We start from the raw sequence: 19,902 nt of genomic DNA on the forward strand, positions 1-19,902 counted from the left end.
GCACTTTAATACATTAAACAGGCCAGATAAAGACAAGATATTTCTACTTTTTTTTAATTAAAAGAGAGCCAGCTTTCGCTGTTTCTAGCCAAAACATATTGTAAATTACTCAAGAAATGAGTGTTCAAGTTATACGTTGACCATATATTTCACTGCCTGCTACGCCTGGGAGCATGTTTTCAGCCCAGTTCTATGAATATTTTAAGTTTGTGTTACTGATGGTGAGTATAGCCTATTCGCAATTCAAAACGTTAATGCTTTTAGCAGTAAAAAATATGCAGTTCCCAAACCAGTACAATAAACTTTATTTGTATTAAAAAAAAAAAAAGTATAGTGTTCTACCTAGAGCTACTCACTGGTCAATTTAAGGAGGATACTTCTATTCACACCCTAGTCTATTCTAGGAGATATGAAGGTGTTTTCATTCTAATCTCATAACAATCTGATTGAGGTTATTTTACTGATGAAGGCTTTTCTCTCTACGATTTCATAAAATAGCTAGGCAGTGACAAACACTACTCAGAATTTGTCCAGAAATTTCTAAAGCCCAAGATTAGTATTTTCTTTGATGTTTATAAATCTGTGACCCGCATGGCCCAGTCTTAGAGCAGTACTCTACTCAAAACACACAGGCAAGTACCTGAAACGTAATTTCAAGATACAAAAAATTCTCATAGCCTAGACACTGCGAAGCAGATAAATAACAATGTATCTTAAACACTTAACTTCTCTTTTCTCTCTCACCCACTGTTCTCACACAAGGTAGCTGCTTGTGTGCCTCTGTCTTTCAAAACGCCCTACTCTTCTCCAGTCCTGGCTGCGTGCTTTAGATCTTTCCCCCCCGCTCTCTTTCCTCCTAATTCAGAACCACACAAGCCCAAAAGAATTGGTCTCAAGTCAGGACCCTCCTCTTTAGGAGGCTGGAAGAGGGGAGCAGAGCTGATACAAACAGTTACCCATTAATATGGATTTTTCCTTTCACAGTTTCTTTCTTTTCTCAGTTAACTCTAAATGTTCACTAAGATCGTGTGTTAATAGATGTAGCTTGCTTTTAGCACAAGCTGTTTCTTTGGAAAATGAGCCACCTAAATAGGGCAGGGCCTCTATAATCACATACATCCTGTGGTTGTATCACAACATCACAAGAGACCACGACTCAACAATCACCAAAATCTATGAATAGCTTCCAAAATCAGGACTTATTTTTTCACTAAATAACAGTGTAACTCTTTCAAATCTGTTATTCCTTTTGAGCTCAGAGAAGTTCAGCATTGAAAACAGAACAGTGTCAGGCAATACCTTCTCAATCCACATGTCAAGTTTGAGTCTGAATACAAAACCATCCACTTTTATAGTGGACAGAGAGAGTTCTGTTATGTAACATCAGGGGAAAGTGTGCAGCCTTTGGGGGCCTTTGGAGGTCTACCAAGTGGGATTTAAGACTTTTTAATTCTAAAAACACTTCAATATATTTCTTCAAAAATTTCCAGGACCTAACCACTTGGATAAATTAAAACAAACTAAATCTATAATACTTTCTTTGCTTCGACTTCTTCAATATCCACAAACTGGCAGTTGTTTAAAAAAACGTAAGCATAAAGAAAATTTGTAATCTTCATTATTTTCTCCATTACATCATGCAATAAGACTGACTTCCAAGAGTCGCAACATAAACTCTCTTGATGAATGAGGCAATGGAAACTGGGCAAACCAACCTCTTATTTTGAGTTGCATTAACTCTTAAAACCCTCCTCCCTGCCCCCCCCCCAACTATAGCCCATCTGTTTTGGAAGAAAATGTTTTGATTAAACTTCTCAGTTTCTTTATTGGAAATTGGTTAGGATTTGTCAATTCATATGAACTAGCTTCGGCAAATGTATAGGTTATAGCGCTTAGGTAGGCTGCACACTCTGGACTCAAATAGAGCTTCATACTGGAAACCTCTGGTGTAAGATTTCCATGCTTGCCAGAAGAGGTGCCATTGTTGTTGGGTCCCTTTGACAATACTCTCTTGTTCTTCATACCAACAGAGAAACAGACTTCCATTAATAAGTAGTATATAAACTCCTACCCTTATTCAGTATCACAAAAGTAAGAATATAGATATATTCATTTAGCAAAACATTCAGAAATATTGTAAAAGAACTGCTTAGAAACACAACTGTGTTAGCGTTCTCCGGATACATATATGGATACAGAGATTTATTTTAAGGAATTGGCTCATGCAATTGTGGAAGCTGGCAAGTCTGAAATTTGTAGGGCAGGCGGCAGGCTGGAAACTTACACAAGAGTTAAAGTTGTAGTCTTGAGTCCAGAATCCATAGGGGTGATTTTTATGTTAAGGTGTTGAGGAAGGAATGGTATTCCTTCTACTCTGGAAAACCTCGTTTTTTGCTCTGAAGGCCTTCAACTTGTTGAAGCCCACCTACATTATTGAGGGTAATCTCCTTTACACTCCACTGATTGTAAATGTTAATCACGTCTACAAAATACCAATCACAGCATCATCTAGACTAGTGTTTGACCAAACAACTGGGCACCATAGTCTAACCAAGTTGACACATAAGATTAACCATCACAATGACCTTCATTCAATAGTATTTCCTCAAAGGCATGTGATAAGTAGGTTTAAAAAGATAAATCCCTTAGTGAACACTGTAAAGCATGCTTTCAATAAGAAAACAAGTCCCCTTGTTTTTATTTTTCTTTGCTCTTTTCAGTCAGTTGTGTGGTGATGGGGCTGGTTGAGGACGGGGGGAGGGAAGATTGGATGTTGGTCTTCAGGTGGCTTCTTCCGCTTAATGATATCAAATATTTGTGCTAGAGTATTGGGGACAGTGTGTCCATTAGGGAGGATCAAAAGATGAACAAATAAGTTTCTCACAATCTAGTGGAAGTTAGAGACGTGAACAATCTATCTTACATATTACAAGTTGTATTATATTGATAAATTAAGTGCCACAGAAAGGTATAAAGGCAATAGCAATGTAGGCATAAAAAAGGTTTTGGATGTGATTGGGCTCCCAGCTAAAAGGAAGTTTCACAGACTTGGAGGGCAGCATTGCAAACCTTCCTTAATAATTTTTCAGTACAGGAAGGTGGAGGGGGAGAGGCCATAAGCATAAGGAAATTGCTCCCGAGGCAGAGTCAGTCCCTTGATGCGGCAACATCAGTTGCACCACAGAGATGTCTAGAGTTAATCAAATTCACACAGCAAGTCCTGACACTTGATGGCTTAATTAGGGCGATTATGGGTAAGCTTTAAAAAATCTGCTTTGTCAGCAGATGATCCAGTAGATGTTACCATAAAGAGCATATTCCCACCCCACACCCAGCCCAGGAGAGGCTCAAAACATGGAACTAAAGTTAGTACATTAATATTTTGTGATGTAGTTGGAGAAAATATTTTGTAATTGTGTTTATAGGAGTATTTTAGGTACTTTAGATAATTGTAGCAGGTCAGGAATTTTTCTATCTTGTAGGAAGATTTCAGCAACTCTTTGTGATACAAAAAGTTTTATATATATATATATATATATATATATATATATGACATATATGTATATATACAAATATATATTTAGATGTATATTTGTAATACATATAGATAGATATTTATGTAACATACATGTATAAATAAAACCTTTATCTCTGAGAGAGAGAATAAGACAGAGAATGAAAGAGTCATGATACAGAGAGAAAGATTTATGACAGAGTTGGGTTTTTTTTTTAAGTGTTTTTATACTAGCCTAAAGTGCTCACGAATACTTTTTTTTTTTCCCCAGAAGGAAAGTTGGTGAGAGTAATAAGCTAGCTATGACCCATATCATGAGCAACCACTGACACACAATGGGGACAGTATGTGTAGAAGAAAACAAAGAGTAGAACAAAGTTGCTCGGTTAGTTATTTTCTGTTTTGTTTTGTTTTTGTTTTTAATTGCAGACATGTAAATACTGAATTCTCATAGCGTTGAGGTATCAAAATGAATTGAAAAATAATACTCCTTGCCAGATGTTTAGCATAAATGTTATATAGAAACATATATAATTCTAGGATGTTAAAATGTCTCAGAGCAACAGAGTAATATAATTTACTAGTCTTTTGATATGATTGTGCAGCTTATGCTGATTTCACTGGACTATTTCAGCTCTATGATCTGTGTTTAATTTGGAAGACCTAACTCAAATTAAGTGATGACTCTTTATTTTGGATTTTCTGTAATGGTACAGATTTTATTCAATTTTATTATTATTGTTATTATTATTATTATTTATTTATTTATCTTTTTATTTTTGGCTGCGTTGGGTCTTCGTTGCTGCACACAGGCTTTCTCTAGTTGCCGTGAGTGGGGGCTGGTGGCTTCTCTTGTTGCAGAGCACGGGCTCTAGGTGCGTGGGCTTCAGTAGTTGTGGCACATGGGCTCAGTAGTTGTGGCTTGCGGGCTTGGCTGCTCCGCGGCATGTGGGATCCTCCCAGACCAGGGCTCGAACCCATGTCCCCTGCATTGTCAGGCGGATCCTTAACCACTGCACCACCAGAGAAGTCCCCAATTTTATTATTTTTAAGGCAGGTAATTCATTAAATACATAACTAAATATTTTAAAAATATTTTGGTTTGTGGGATTATTCATTTATTTGTGTTTACAAATCAGAGGAAAAAAATACGATCTAGGAGAGATTTTCAAAAAGGGGTAAGCCAGGAGGTACCATTCTTCTCTCTTTACACTCTTTCCATGGTACTTGAACTCATCATCTTAAGGCTTTGAACACCGTTGATGTGAGAGGAGTCCCTAATTAATAGTTCCAGTTCCAGACAATCCTCTGAACTCTAGACTTGTGTATCTAACAGCTTAATGAACATCTCCACTTGGAGTCTGATTGGCATTTCGTACATAATAAGTCCCAAGATGAACCCTTCTCTGCCCCTGGTCCCCAATCTCCCTCTAGACTTGCTCCTCCTGCATTGTTTGTTATCTCAGTACCACTCATCTACCCTTGGCTCAAGATGGTTTGGGGATCAACAATGACTCCTCTCTCCCAAGCATGCCATAGGCCATCTACAAGCAAATCCTCTTGACTCATCCTTTGATTTTCTACTCTTTTTGACCCACTCAAATGGCACTTTTATATAGTTCAGCCTAATGTACCCAGAACCTGACATCCTCTCTCTCTTACAATTTCCCCAAGTTTATACAGTTGTGTGAACTATTGCAACATCCATCTAACTGGATTCTTCTACAGGGTAGTTCAAAGTGATCCTTTTACAACGTAAGTTTGATTATGTTATGCCTGCCCCAATCCCCCACTGACTCCCCATTTCACCCACAGTAAAAGATAAAGGCCTTACAATGGTCTGCAAGACCCCATAGGAGCTGCCCCCTTGTTCACCTTCTTCCAATCCACCCTTTCATTGCCTATTACACTCCCCCCTCATTTCAATCCATTGTCATGTTCTATTAGTATTCTATTGCTACCATAACAAAAGGCCACGAATTACCACAAATTTAGCAGCTAAAGCAATACAGATTTATTATTTCATAATTCTGCTGGTCAGAAGTTCAGTTGGTTCAGCTGGGTTTTCTGGTTGTTGGCACAATCTCATGCTTTATGTTTATAGGACTGAGGTCCCTGTTTCCTTGCTGGCTGACAGCTAAGGGCTGCTGTTAGCTCCCAAAGGCCTCTCTCTGGTCCTTGCTCAGGGGACCGCACATCTCAGAGCCAGCAACTGTGTGTGGTATTATTCTCAAACTTGGAATTTCTCTGATTTCCTTTTCTGCCAAATCTCTCTTGCTGCCAGAGAAAGTTCTCTGCCTTAAGGGCTCATGTGATTAGATGGGACCCACCTGGATAATCCAGGATAATCTATTTTAAGGTCTGGAACTTTAATTCCATCTGCAAATTCCCTTTGCCTTAATATAATATAGCAAATTCACAGGTTCTGGGAGTTAATCACATGACATCTTTGGGGGACCGTCATTCTGCCTATCAGAGGGCCTCTTGGCCAAGCATGCTTCCATCTCAGGGCTCATATACTTGCTGTCCTGCTACCTGGAATATTCTTCCCCTGATAACTGAACAACTCATTCCATTTGTTCAGGTCTCTGAACTAAAGATCTGTTATCACCATATCCTATCAGGCTCTCTAAACAGCCTTTAAAAGAAATCCCTCCTTACTTTTTTCCCTTTAACCTGCTCTTTTTTTTTTTCCTTTTTCTCACCAGTACCTGACACAGAATATAATCGTTTACTCGTCTATTATCTGTCTCCCTCTATCAAGTCTCTTGAGATGAGGGACTTTGACTTATTCACCATTGGCTTCCCACTACCAACTGCAGTTCCTGGCACATGGTGAAATGTTCAATAAATATTTGTTGAATTAATGAAAATCACCAAAAAAGCCCCAGAGGCTTCACTCCATTAATCATGTCTGAAAAAAATTAGTCAACTAACTCTGAATTGACCTAATAGAACAACTTAAAAAAAAAATCTTCTTCATAAGAATATCTTTCGTTTGTCAAATGCCTTGCTGAAATCATTAGTTGTAACTTCTATAGTATCTCCCCATCTATCATAAAAGAAAACAAGGAGTTTGACATTCATGTCCTTGGCATACCTAAACTAGCTCAAAGTTTTCATCTCTTCCATCTCTAAGAGCTGACAAGCTTTTTAATAATCTGTTTTAAAATCGTGAAAGAGCTCAAGTCTGTAATTTTCAGAACCCACTTTCTTCCTTCTCTCAAAATTAGGATATATCTCATTTGCAACTTCTTTACACTTCTCTTATTTTAAATATTTCCTCAAAGATGATTGACAATACACTCTCAATCTATAAGTGACTCTACAATCCGAGATATGAATCCCCTCAAAGTTACCATTCCTTCTTTTTCTTTAACCCCCACCATCCCACTCCACCCCTCTGTGAGGTTTGTTTTGTTTTTTCTTATTTAAGTTTGCTTGGGGCAAAGTAGGAACACAAAATGAAATTTTGAAGATTTTGCTGTCTGTCTCCATCTGCAGCTGAGCAGGGATCTGAACACTTTCTCTGGACTTAGCTAAACAGCTGATTGAGAATTATCAGCTCACCCTGACAGCCTTTCCTTCACCATTGTTGAGGGTTTCAGCTGATGTCTTATTTATTTAGCTGATCCGTCAGGCAGCACCTTGTGCAGTCTCTTTGGTTTCCTATGCATTTTCTCCTTTTCTTTCCTCTTGGATAATATTATTGATAACATGGGCAGAATATTTTAGAGTTTCCCCTTCCTCCTGAGCCATTTTCTAGTTTTGATCTGTGTCAGTGCAAGTATACTTATCCTTCTGAATTAAAACAGACTTTCAAAACAATTGCTTTGAGCCCAGGTGCAAGCAAGAGGATGTGCTATATACAATGGAAAACAACTTTGAGTTGTTTTCTCAAAGTGTGCTCCCTGGACCACCTGAATCAGAATCATGGGATGAGGGGGATGTTTATTACAATGTAGATTATCAATTACTGAATCAGAATTGGAAAGAGGTGGATGGGAGGCTTGGGAATCAGCATTTTAACAAGTTTCTCAGGTTATACTCTTCAAAGTTTGAGAACTTTATCTGTCAAGGATATGCAGAAGTGTAAGTTCTTGCTATTAAGGAGCTAATACTATATTTAAGATAAGGTGTAAAAATAATATATGTCAAATGAATGGCATAGACAGTAAGTACACGGGAGTCAGCAAGTCAAGCTGTTAGGGATGGGGTAGGGGTGTTCAGGTTGGCTTCATGGAGCAGGCGTTCATTGCTCATAAGTGATACTCAAGAACTGTTTGTTCTGTGTTCAAAAAATGACACAGCTGTCCTGAAAGGTGAAGAAACCATAACTTTTTTTTTTAATTGTGAAAAAACGTAGGATCCTCTTGTCTTATCTCATTTTCATGCAGATAAGGAAACTGAGTTCCAGAGAAGTTATTTGACAGTTGCCCCATGTCACACAACATGGTCGTAGTGGAAAAGACTAGAACCAAAGTTTTCTAATTCCAGAATTTGGAGTGGATAAGAGTAAGGGGGAAGGCATGCTAAGAACTGGAGTAAATTTTGTTCAGTGTGTCAAAGAGGAAGGGCAGAGGATTTGATTGAAAGTTTAATGACAGACAAGCCTGAAAAGGTAGGTTGGAATCAGATTGTGAGCAACTTTGAATACCAGAATAAAGGATGTAGATAGTGGAGACCTGCTGAAAATCTTAGGATAAGATAAAAGCAGTTTATTAAGAAACTGCTATTGAGAAAGATGAGAGGGATGAAAGGCCAGGGAGACACGTGAGAAGGAGCCAGATTCATGGTCCATGATGAGAAAATTCAGACCCAGTTTGATAAAAAATGGATGTGACAAAATTTAAAGAATGGATCAATAAAATATGGAAACTATTTGAATTTAGGTCTACTTCAGTAGTTTCCTTCTTTTTTTTAGTTGATTAACTTTTTAGTTGCGTTTTTTAAAAAGCAAGGAATTCACATTTTCTCATTCCAATGTAGGGCCTAACTTTTCCTTTTTTAAAAAATAAATAAACAAATAAATAATCAAATCTAAGTCTTACACTCAGGAGATAATAAAAACACTGTATTAAAATACCAATTCAGGGATTTCCCTGGTGGCGTGTTGGTTAAGAATCCTCCTGCCAATGCAGAGGACATGGGTTCGAGCCCTGGTCCGGGAAGATCCCACATGCTGCGGAGCAACTAAGCCCTTGTGCCACAACTAGAGCCCACGAGCCACAACTACTGAAGCCTGTGCGCCTACAGCCCGTGCTCCGCAACAAGAGAAGCCACCGCAATGGGAAGCCCGCACACCGCAACGAAGAGTAGCCCCCGCTCGCTGCAAATAGAGGAAGCCCATACGCAGCAACGAAGACGCAACACAGCTAAAATTAAGTAAATAAACTAATTAATTTTTTTAAAAAAGAGCAGATTGCTCCATCTCCTATTAAAAAAAAAAAAGAAGTTTTTTAAAAAATGAAATACCAATTCATTCAGCAAACCTTTAAAAGAAACATCTCTTTGTTAGGCACTGTACCAGTTCTGGGTTCTTTAGAAATACATAAAATATGGTCTCTATATTAGTCAGAATCCTCCAGAGGAACAGAACCAATAGGGTGTGTGTGTGTGCATAAAGATTTATTATAAGGAATTGGCTCATGTGACCATGGAGGCTGAGAAATCCCAAGATCTTCAGGGTGAGTCAGCAAGCTAGAGACCCAAGTGTATTTCTAGTCCAGTGGTTAGCAGGCTTGAGACCCAGTAAGAGCCAATGTTTCAGTTTGAGTCTAAAGGCAGGAAAAAGCCGATGTCCCAGTTTGAAGGCAGGAATTCTGACTTGAGGGTCAGCATTTTTGTTCTATTCTGGCCTTCAACTGATTGAATGAAGTGCACCCACATCATGGAAGACAATCTGTTTTGCCCAGTCTACTGATTTAAATGTTAATCTCATTCAAAAACACCCACACAGAAACACTCAGAATAATGTTTGACCAAATAATTGGTCACCAGGTGGCCCAGTCAAGTTGACACATAAAATTAACCACCACGGTAGCTGTCTTCAAGGAGGTTATACTTTATTGGGAGAAGACAAACAAGTAAAATAATAACACATCATTTTAATGCTCCAATATAGGTGTTTTAAAAGTATTTTTAAAGGGAGAATGATGAATTTTGCCTATAGAGAAAAGGGAAATCAATGATGTATGTTACAAGACAAATAGGAAAACACCTGGATGGACCATTTTGTTTATGGATATCAGGTTCTCTGAGTACAGCCATATTAACCCAGGATACTCCAAATTGCCCTGGGTGGGAAATAAATGTACATTTGAGGTTTGGATCTAGGCAAGAGATTAAGAGCTAGATTCTAGGAAGAAATCAAGGCAACCCAAAAATATGTTGGGCTAGTTCTTAAATGGAGAAGAAACACCAATGAAAATTTCTAAGATTCAGGATTAATGAGAAGTTCTAAGAACAGAAATATGTTATTTTTTATTTTTAAATTAGAAAGCTGTATGAAATTTAAACACGTACAAAAGAGAATAGCACAACAAAGCCCCCATATCCATAAAGATTTGATGGTTATCAAGTTTGCCCCATACTCACTTAATCTGTTTTCTCTCTTTGCTGAATATTTGAAAACAAATCTCAGAAATGCTGTCATTTCACTTCCATATACTTCAAGATGCATCTCTAAAAATATGTTTTTTTCAATAAAACTTAGTAACTTTTAAAAATAACAATGCGATTTTCAAACCTAACAAAATTAATAATAATTCTTGGATATCATTTTGATACTGTCAAATATCCAGTTCATATTAAAATGTTCTTGGTTGTCTCAAACATTGCATTTGAATAATTTGACTCTTGAATTGTTTTAATCTAGAGAAGACCTTCTTCCTTCTCTTTTTCTTTGTTTCTCATGCTATTGTCTTATCGAAGAAAGTGGGTTGTCATTTAAAATATCCCACATGCTGAGTTTGTTCTAATATTTATTTATAATTTATTTTCCATATTGCTCTGCAGTATAATCCTCTATCTTTTGCTCTGTACCATCAGTAAATTCTGCTCCCCACTCAGCTTTGAGTCAGCTTCTTATGGGAGCAGAAGAATTAGAGAGATGCTTTCCAAAAGAGGGTGGTGGGTTATGGAAAAGGGAATGCCTGTGTAGAAAGTGAAATGGCATAGATCAAGAAGACAAAGGAAGCAGTAATGGAAAGTGAGAGAGAGACGATGAAGAGAAACATAAAGCCTCACCCCAGCCCCCCTACACCTACCAAAGAAAGTGAATCAAATTTGAAAAAATGGAGACATCAAGTGTAGATGTTAAGATAATTGTAGAAAGATCAGTACTAAGAGGGTGATGGAAATCTGAATAGTAAAAATGTATTAAGCCCACTAAATAGATTACTGTTAAATTGGCATTGTGGGTTCTTTGACTGAAATATAAAGCTGACAATTTTTTTCTTAGGAATAGGATAGATTATGACACACTGTAGAAGCATGTATTATAGAATTCAGTGGTAAATGGTTTAGTATAGTTTTACAGTTTGTTGCTTTTATAGTCTTAGACTATAAAATAAAACAGTTGGACTGCAAATGTCTTGCTCTTAGCCAATTTCATCACCCTGCTGCTTTCCACGCTCTTTTGCTTTCTGTTGGCCAGCACACTACTTCATTTTAAGCCAAGTATTTGAAAGTGTCAAATAAGAGTTCTGCTGCAGCCAGGCAGCAGCTGACTTTATTTTTACTCAAGTGTGAGATAGCGCTCACAGATGTCAACTTGTATTCGTTTTTAATGAAATAATTTTTGTGGCTAAAACACTGCCACAATTACTTTAGAAACTTAGTGTACAGTAATCAATGTAGACTCCAGCAATACCTCAAATGTATCAAATATCTATTTTCATAGAGACCTGGTAAGATCAACATGACAGTATTAATGATTTTAGTTTTTTTAAAAAATTCACTCTTGATATCGTTTTCATTTTATACATTTCTTTACAGATTGTCGTTTTCTACATTTCTCCATACTACTACCATCTAAGACAGAGTGAAGCTAAAGACATTTGTTTGTGCTGCCTAACACCCCGAACTGAGGTAAACTAGACACCACTTGATTGAGGTGACAATAAAGGGAAGATGAGGTTTATTTCACACTATTCTAAAAAGTCTGAATTTGGAAAACTTTCAACAGGAAGTAGCAAACATGTTTGAGGATTTGGGTATAAATAACTTATTTATTTCCAGTTTCAGTACCACATAGTAAGAGATTCAGAGTGGACCATTTGAAGTTGACAAAATTCACATATCTCTTCAAGAGTGAAGAGTTGTACAATCTGCAGGTTAAAATTGGGGCCTGAGGGGCTTCCCTGACAGTCCAATGGTTAAGGCTCTGCCTTCCAACGTGGGGTGGTGCGTGTTCCATCCCCGGTCAGGGGAGCTCTGATCCCACATGCCTCGCAGCCAAAAAACCAAAACATAAAACAGAGGCAATATTGTAACAAATTCAGTAAAGACTTTAAAAATGGTCCACTTCAAAAAAATCTTTAAAAAAATAAACAAAATTGGGACCTGAGTTTAAAAGTCTGTGACATACAAAGTTTAAGGGCTTAGAGGGAAATCTAAGACAATACACTGTGAGTTAACAGCTTTAGGAAAGATCAAGGATGGGAAGAATTATACAAAGAACAGATAAGGAAAGCAAGCAGAATAGCAGAGTTGCATGTTGGTGTGGAGGCTCAGCTAAAAGGAAATTAGGACAAACCGGTCAAGGTTTCCAAAGGGCGATATTTAGGAGACACAAGCCAACTTGGCAATTCAGTTGGTCATTAGAGATTTTACTTCTACTTAAAACTAAAAGGAAGAGGGGCTTCCCTGGTGGCACAGTGGTTAAGAATCTGCCTGACAATGCAGGGACACAGGTTCGAACCCTGGTCCAGGAAGATCCTACATGCCGCAAAGCAAATAAGCCCATGCGCCACAACTACTGATCTTGTGCTCTAGAGCCCGCGAGCCACAACTACTGAGACCGCGTGCCACAACTACTGAAGCCCGAGCACCTAGAGCCCATGCTCCGCAACAAGAGAAGCCACCACAATGAGAAGCCCGCGCACCGCAACAAAGAGTAAACCCGGCTCACCACAACTAGAGAAAGCCCGCACACAGCAACAAAGACCCAACGCAGCCAAAAATAAATAAATAAAATAAATAAATTTATAAAAAAAGGAAGAGACTTGGGTCAAAGCCTGTGTCTGTAGGTATGAAGGGTTTGAAGCAGGGAGTTTAGATTCTGGCTAGAGCTACGATTAAGACGGTCCCAAGGTTTAAGTCTAATTCTTTAAACCTGTGCTAAGGTAATTGTATACCATGAGACCACATCTGGAATTTTCTTTAATTATATGAAGCTAATATCTCAAAATAGCCTCACATGCACTAGTAAAGATTAGCAGGTCTTTTGGACCGAAGGTTTGTTCTGGAATAAAGTGAACAGAAGAGGAAGGAAAATTGCAAAAGGTCATGAACTCAGGGGTATGATCTTCAGAGGAGAGATTTCATTTCTCTTAAACTCTACATAATAGTGGAGCTCTATATGGGAGGATCTGCCATCTGGGACCTGCCTAGGGCAGAATAAGGTAGGGGTACCTCATTCTACCACAGCGAAAAGAAAAAGTACTTTTTAAGACTTTGCAAAATTTCGTTCATGTTGCATATCTTTTTAAAATTCTGGCTTTATACACTAAAAAGAGATAGCCTAAATAGGGCTCTTTTTGAATTAAGAGCCTGATAAGCACAATAGCTCTTCCAGTTAAGTCAGGAATCAGACTTACAAAAATATCAGAGGGAGCTTTTCAGATGTAGCTAGAGAAAGGTCGGTTGGTGAACTTGAACTAGTTATTTTTATTTAGAATCTTGAACCTTTTTTAGTTTACTCATGTATCCTCCAATACTCTAGCTTTCTCTAGAAATCAGTAGAGAGAAATAATGGTGCTATTTCAGGCATGTAATGTGTCAAAGACTACATATTGGAGGACTGCAGAAAGGAGAAAAAATAGAAGTAATCAACGACGGAAACATGCTAAATGCCTTCTTTACTCTTCCTGGATGGCGAAAGGGAAAACCATTTCATAGCCTCTCATTCCTTGAACACAACCACAGTATTGTGGTCCCAGAGTAATATTCTACAATAAAAATATGTAAATTACAAGGAGTTGGAGTCTACAGAGAAGAAATGAATGGAAATTATCTCAAAAACACAGAAAAGCCTAAATAGAATTTTTAGCATAGATCTGGAAAGAGCTCTTAGAAATTATTTCCTTCAGTAGCCTACTTTTTAAAAAAATTTTTATTTTATATTGGAGTACAGTTGATTAACAATGTTGTGTTAGTTTCAGGTGTACAGCAAAGTGATTCAGTTATACATATACATGTATCTATTCTTTTTCAAATTCTTTTCCCATTTAGTTTATTACAGAGTATTGAGCAGAGTTCCCTGTGCTTTACAGTAGGTCCTTGTTGGTTATCTACTTTATTTTATTTTATTATTTTATTTTTTGGCTGTGCCGGGTCTTAGTTGTGACCCGCAGAATCTTCATTGCGGCATGTAGGATCTTTAGTTGTGGCATGCAGGCTCTTAGTTGTGTCATGCGGGATCTAGTTCCCTGACCAGGGATCAAACCTGGACCCCCTGTATTGGGAGCACAGAGTCTTAACGACTGGGCCCCAGGGAAGTCTCTGGTTATCTATTTTAAATGTAGCAGTGTGTATATGTCAATCCCAAACTCCCAGTCTATCCCTCCCTCACACCCCCCACTCTTCCCCCTGGTAACCATAAATTTGTTTTCTAAGTCTGTGAGTCTGTTTCTGTTTTGTAAATAAGTTTGTTTGCATCATTTTTTTTTTTTTAGATTCTGCATATAAGCAATATCATATGATATCTGTCTTTCTCTGTCTGATTTACTTCACTCAGTATGATAATCTCCAGGCCCATCCATGTTGCTACACATGGCATTATTTCATTCTTTTTAATGGAGTAGGCTCCTTTTGAAAATATCAAGGCTCAGACCCAGATGGGTAAAGTGACCTGCCCAAGTGCTGATAAGTGATAGGCCCAGTACTAAAGTTTTAGGTCAGCAGATTCCCAGTTCAGTGCAGTTTCTGGAGCTTCTAAAAATTGATGTTATTACTTTTTGCTGAATTAAAGCATAATTAATAAGCATCAAATATTTGTAAAATATCTTCTGTGTAATAGGGTATGTTTCTTTTACTTATTAGTAAATTTACCACTATATTAACTTACTTTTTCTCCCTGTCCATCATATACTTCACTTGCCACACTCTCACTCCTTCCCTCTTCCTTCTCACCTGGTCTGAAGGACGGAGTCTCTCAGGCATTTCTCAAGCTTGTGACAACTACTAATTTACTTTTAAAATATTGTAAATCTAAAACAGTTTTTATCTGCAAAATTTACTTTAATAAGATTGGTTTTTCTTAAAGATGTTTCTAGCCTTTTATCCAATAATTATACTCCTAGAAATGACTTCCTAGAAAAATACTTTTAAAAACCCAAAATGTCCTGTAACTTTGTTCTTTTTTCCCCAAGTTGTTTTGGCTATTCTGAACCTTTTACATTTTCATATATATTTTAAACTCAACTTGCCGCTTCTACAAAGTAGCCTCCTGGGATTTTGACTAGGATGCCTTGAATCTATTTGCAGATTTTGGAGAGAATTAGCATCTTAACAATATTGAGTCTTCTAATCTATGAACACATTTTATCTCTCAATTTATTTGTCTTTTAAAATTTTTCTTAGCAATGTTTGTAATTTTTAGTGTTTGAGTCACAAACAACTTTTGTCAAATTTATTCTTAAGCATTTCATGTTTTTGATGCCATTGTAAATGGTAAATTTTAACTTCAGTGCCTGATTGTTCATTGCTAATGTACAGAAATATAATTGGTTTTTTATATTGACTTTAAACTTGCCATCTTACTAAACTCAGTTTTAGTTCTAGTAGCTTATTTGCAGATTCTTTACGATTTTCACATAGATGACCATGTCGTTTGTGAATATATAGGGATTTGTTTCTTCCTTTACAATCTGTTTGCTTTTATTTTCTTCTCTTACCTTATTATAGTGTTAGAACCTCCAGTACAACACTGAGTAGAAATGATGAGAGTGGACATCTTTGCCTTGTTCCCCATCTTAGGAGGGATGTGTTCAATCTTTCACCATTTGTATGACACTAGCTGTAGTATTTTCATATATGCCTCTTATCAGGTTGAGAACGTTCCCTTCTGTTTTTCTGATGTAATATGCAGACTGCAAAAGTAATTGTCAGGTTGGTATAATTTTGAGTAATTAAAATATTATATCTCAATTATATTCTTCAACCTTGATGTACATCATCTTTTCAATAACATTTTCATTGGTAATAATAGCTGAATCAGTTGCAACTCTTTTCTTGCCTTGGACAGAAAACTCAACCAACGTTGGCTGAAGTAAAAAGGGAGGTTATTTGATCATATAACTAAAAGACGCAGGGACTTGTGATGCCATTAGGGTCCAGTTTCTCTCTCCCAGGCTCTCTGCTCTTCTCTCTGACGCCGTTCTTAGACATCCTCTCTTCCTGTGATGTTAAAAGGGCTACAGCACTTACATTACCTCTTTTAATCTTCACAACTACTGAAGAGAAAGGCACTATAGTTATCCCCACTTTATAGATGAGGAAACTAAGATTTAGAGATGTTTAATAACTTGCCCAAATACAGACAGTAAATGGCATAACCAGGAATCCAACTAGGCTGATTACAAAGCTGGTAGATTTTATTACTAAGTTAAACTTATTTATTGTTACTTAAATTCTTTCAAAGAATGAGTGATGACTCTCAACCTAAATGAAATTATGACAAATTAGTAAAATATGCACAAATAAGGGTTTTAGAACAGTAATAAACCAGAGACATAAATGATATTTTTAGTTTCCACAATTTACTTTATGCTCTCTTTCTTCCAAAGGCTGGACTTGATAATAATTTCTTTGAAATAAAATGTACCCCAGGATGTTCTTTGAAATAATCTTATCAAATGTCTCATAAACCATTGATTCCTTGCTATGGACTGAATGTTTACATCCTCCCCAAATCAGATGTTGAAGCCTAAATCCCCAATGTGATGGAATTTGGAGGTGGGGCCTTCGGGAGGTAATTAGGTCATTAGGGTAGAGCGCTCATGAATGAGATTAGTGCCCTTATAAGAATAGACTTGAGAAGGATGATTGCTTTCTCTCTCTCTCCACCATGTGAGGACACAGCAAGAAAATGACCATCAGCAAACCAGAAAGTGGGCTCTCACCAGACACTGGATCTACTGGCATTGATCTTGGACTTCTCAAGAAATAAATTTCTTTTGTTTACAATCCCCCTCCCTCCCCCCGCAAAAAAGAAAAGGGCTACAGCAGCCCCAGACCTTACATTTTCTCAGCCTTAAGGCCACTAGAAAAGAGTGCCTGGACTTCCCTCGTGGCGCAGTGGTTAAGAATCTGCCCGCCAATGCAGGGGACACGGGTTCGAGCCCTGGTCCGGGAAGATCCCACATGCCGCGGAGCAACTAAGCCCAAGAGCCACAACTACTGAAGCCCACGTGCCTAGAGCCCGTGCTCCGCAACAAGAGAAGCCAAGGCAATGAGAAGCCCACGCACCACACAATGAAGAGTAGCCCCCGCTCGCCGCAACTAAAGAAAGCCCGCGTGCAGCAACGAAGACCCAACACAGCCAAAAATAAAATAAGTAAATACATAAATAATTTTTTTTTAAAAATTAAAAAAAAAAAAAAAAAAAAAGAAAAGAGTGCCTGACTCTGTCCAGAAGTTTCAGCAAAAGTCTTACTATATTCTCGGCCTGAGTTGGGTTGCTTGCCTATCCTAAATGAATTGTCCTGGCTTGGGGAATGTGATGAGTTGACTGGCTCTGGCTTGTGTCCAGTGTACCAGCTGGAGTTGGGGTGGGGCCAGTGTCAACAAAACCACGTGGTCTGAGATTGGCAGAGGTACTGCCCTGAAGGGAAATAGGGATGTGGCTACCAAACTTAGAGGGAATGGATTATGAATGGCCAGAATCAATAACAGTCCACTGTACTAATGTTTATTCAGCACACAATATGTGCAAGGTACCTTAAATCTCCTCGTTTACTCCTCCTCAGAACAAGTCTATAACAATGACTGTTACTATTCCAGTTTCCAAAAGGTCCAAATGAGGTCCAGAGGTGTCATACAGACCCAAACTCATATGGTCAAATTGTCTGATTGTCTGACTTCAAAGGCCAAGCAATTAAGTCCTCTGCCTGACTGCCTCTCAGTTAACTCACTGCCAAGATCATATGCAATCTGCCCATGTTCAAGAAATAAGAAAACACAACACAAGTGAAATCTAGCAGGAGAAACCCCAAAAGGAAAGAAGTATTTTTGTAAAATATACTTAAAGGTGATACATTAAAATGTATAAAATTGTTTTTATAAAAAATGTTTTTGAATAGTTTCTCTTTTTAATACACTTTATTTTTTTTTAATTTTTTAAACACTATTCTTTAGAGCAGTTTTAAGTTCACAGCAAAACTGAATGGAAACTACAGAGATTCCCTGAATGCTCTCAGCTCTCCCCAGCCTCCCCCAGTATCAACATCCCCCCACAAAAGTGGGATGTCTCTGACAATCAATGAACCTACAGTGACACATTTATCACCCAAAGTTCATGGCTTACATTAGGGTTCACTTGTGGTGGTGTACATTCAATGGGTTTTGGCAAGTGTATCCATATACAGAATAGTTTCAGTGCCCTAAAAATCCTGGGCAGAGCACATTTTTGGGATTGGTTCCAGGACCAATACCAAAATCTGCGGATGCTCAAGTCCCTTATTTAAAATGGTGTAGTACTTGGATATAATACTTTTTTTCCTCCCTATTCTTTAAATCATCTCTAGATTACTTATAATACCTAATACAATACAAATGCTGTGTAAACGGTTGCTGGCACATAGCAAATTCAAGTTTTGCGTTTTGGAAATTTCTGGAATTTTTTTCAAATATTTTTGATCCACGGTTGGTTGAATCCATGGATGTGGAACCCACGGATATGGAGGGCTAGCTGTACTGTCCCCAAACCTGGAAAAAAAGATAAGCATGCATAGGTCTGGTTTCCTAATCAAGCTATAGAGAGGTATAATAAAACCGTTCGACAAAACCACATACCAAGGTGCCATTCTTGGGCTGATGGCAAACCTGAGTTAGTAATTGTTCACAGTTATACTTATCAAACGTTTATTGACTCTCCCCCAAAGTGTGTTAGCTCTATAATTTTAATTAATGCATTGTATGGAATAATCTTTTTATGTGTCTGCAGCAGAGTCCTATCTTTTTTTTTTTTTTTTTTAAAGCTGTTACACCTAGGTGTGACAGTGATGGCAATGTTACAACTAATAGTATTCTTTTTTTTTTTTTTAATGATTTATTTATTTATTTATTTATTTATGGCTTTATTGGGTCTTCGTTTCTGCGCGAGGGCTTTCTCTAGTTGTGGCAAGCGGGAGCCACTCTTCATCGCGGTGCGCGGGCCTCTCACTATCGCGGCCTCTCTTGTTGCGGAGCACAAGCTCCAGACGCGCAGGCTCAGTAATTGTGGCTCACGGGCCCAGTTGCTCCGCGGCATGTGGGATCTTCCCAGACCAGGGCTCGAACCCGTGTCCCCTGCACTGGCAGGCAGACTCCCAACCACTGTGCCACCAGGGAAGCCCCAGAGTCCTATCTTTAACATGGTGCCTAGAATTAGGAGATGCCCCTGAATGAAAGCTCTGTTCTAAAGTCCACAGAGAACACACAGGTCAATGAGAAATGCCTTGGCTCTTATGTACTGATAGATTCCTATAGTGTAACAAGGGAAACTTTGATACCCAGTTATATTAATCTAAGATAGCAGGGGTGAGTGCTAAAGAGGGTATCAGCAACATTGAGCTCTGCTGGAGTGACTTAAGCAAGAAAGTGGGTTATTTTCTTCATGTCAACAAGAAGCACCAAGGGCAGGAGTCTGCTCTTCTATTCCAATAAGACTTCAGGGACACTAGCTCCTTCTAACTTCCAGCTCTTCTTAGTGTGAGACCAGTGCTGGCTATGTAATTTGTGGGGCCCAGTGCAAAATGAAAATGGGGGGGGGCTTGTTCAAACATTAAGAATTTCGAGAACATTAAACCACAACTCAGGGCCCTGTGCAACTACATGCACACCCATGAAGCTGGACCTTTACTGTTGCAAGATGGTTCCAGGTTTTGTATTCAAGTTCTGGGCAATAAGATGGGAAACATGGAGGCAAAAGATACCTGTTAACTGAGACTGTCCCTTTTTTTTCG

Source organism: Balaenoptera physalus (assembly GCF_965194825.1).
Source record: "Balaenoptera physalus genome assembly, chromosome: 4".
NCBI classification, from domain to species: domain Eukaryota; kingdom Metazoa; phylum Chordata; class Mammalia; order Artiodactyla; family Balaenopteridae; genus Balaenoptera; species Balaenoptera physalus.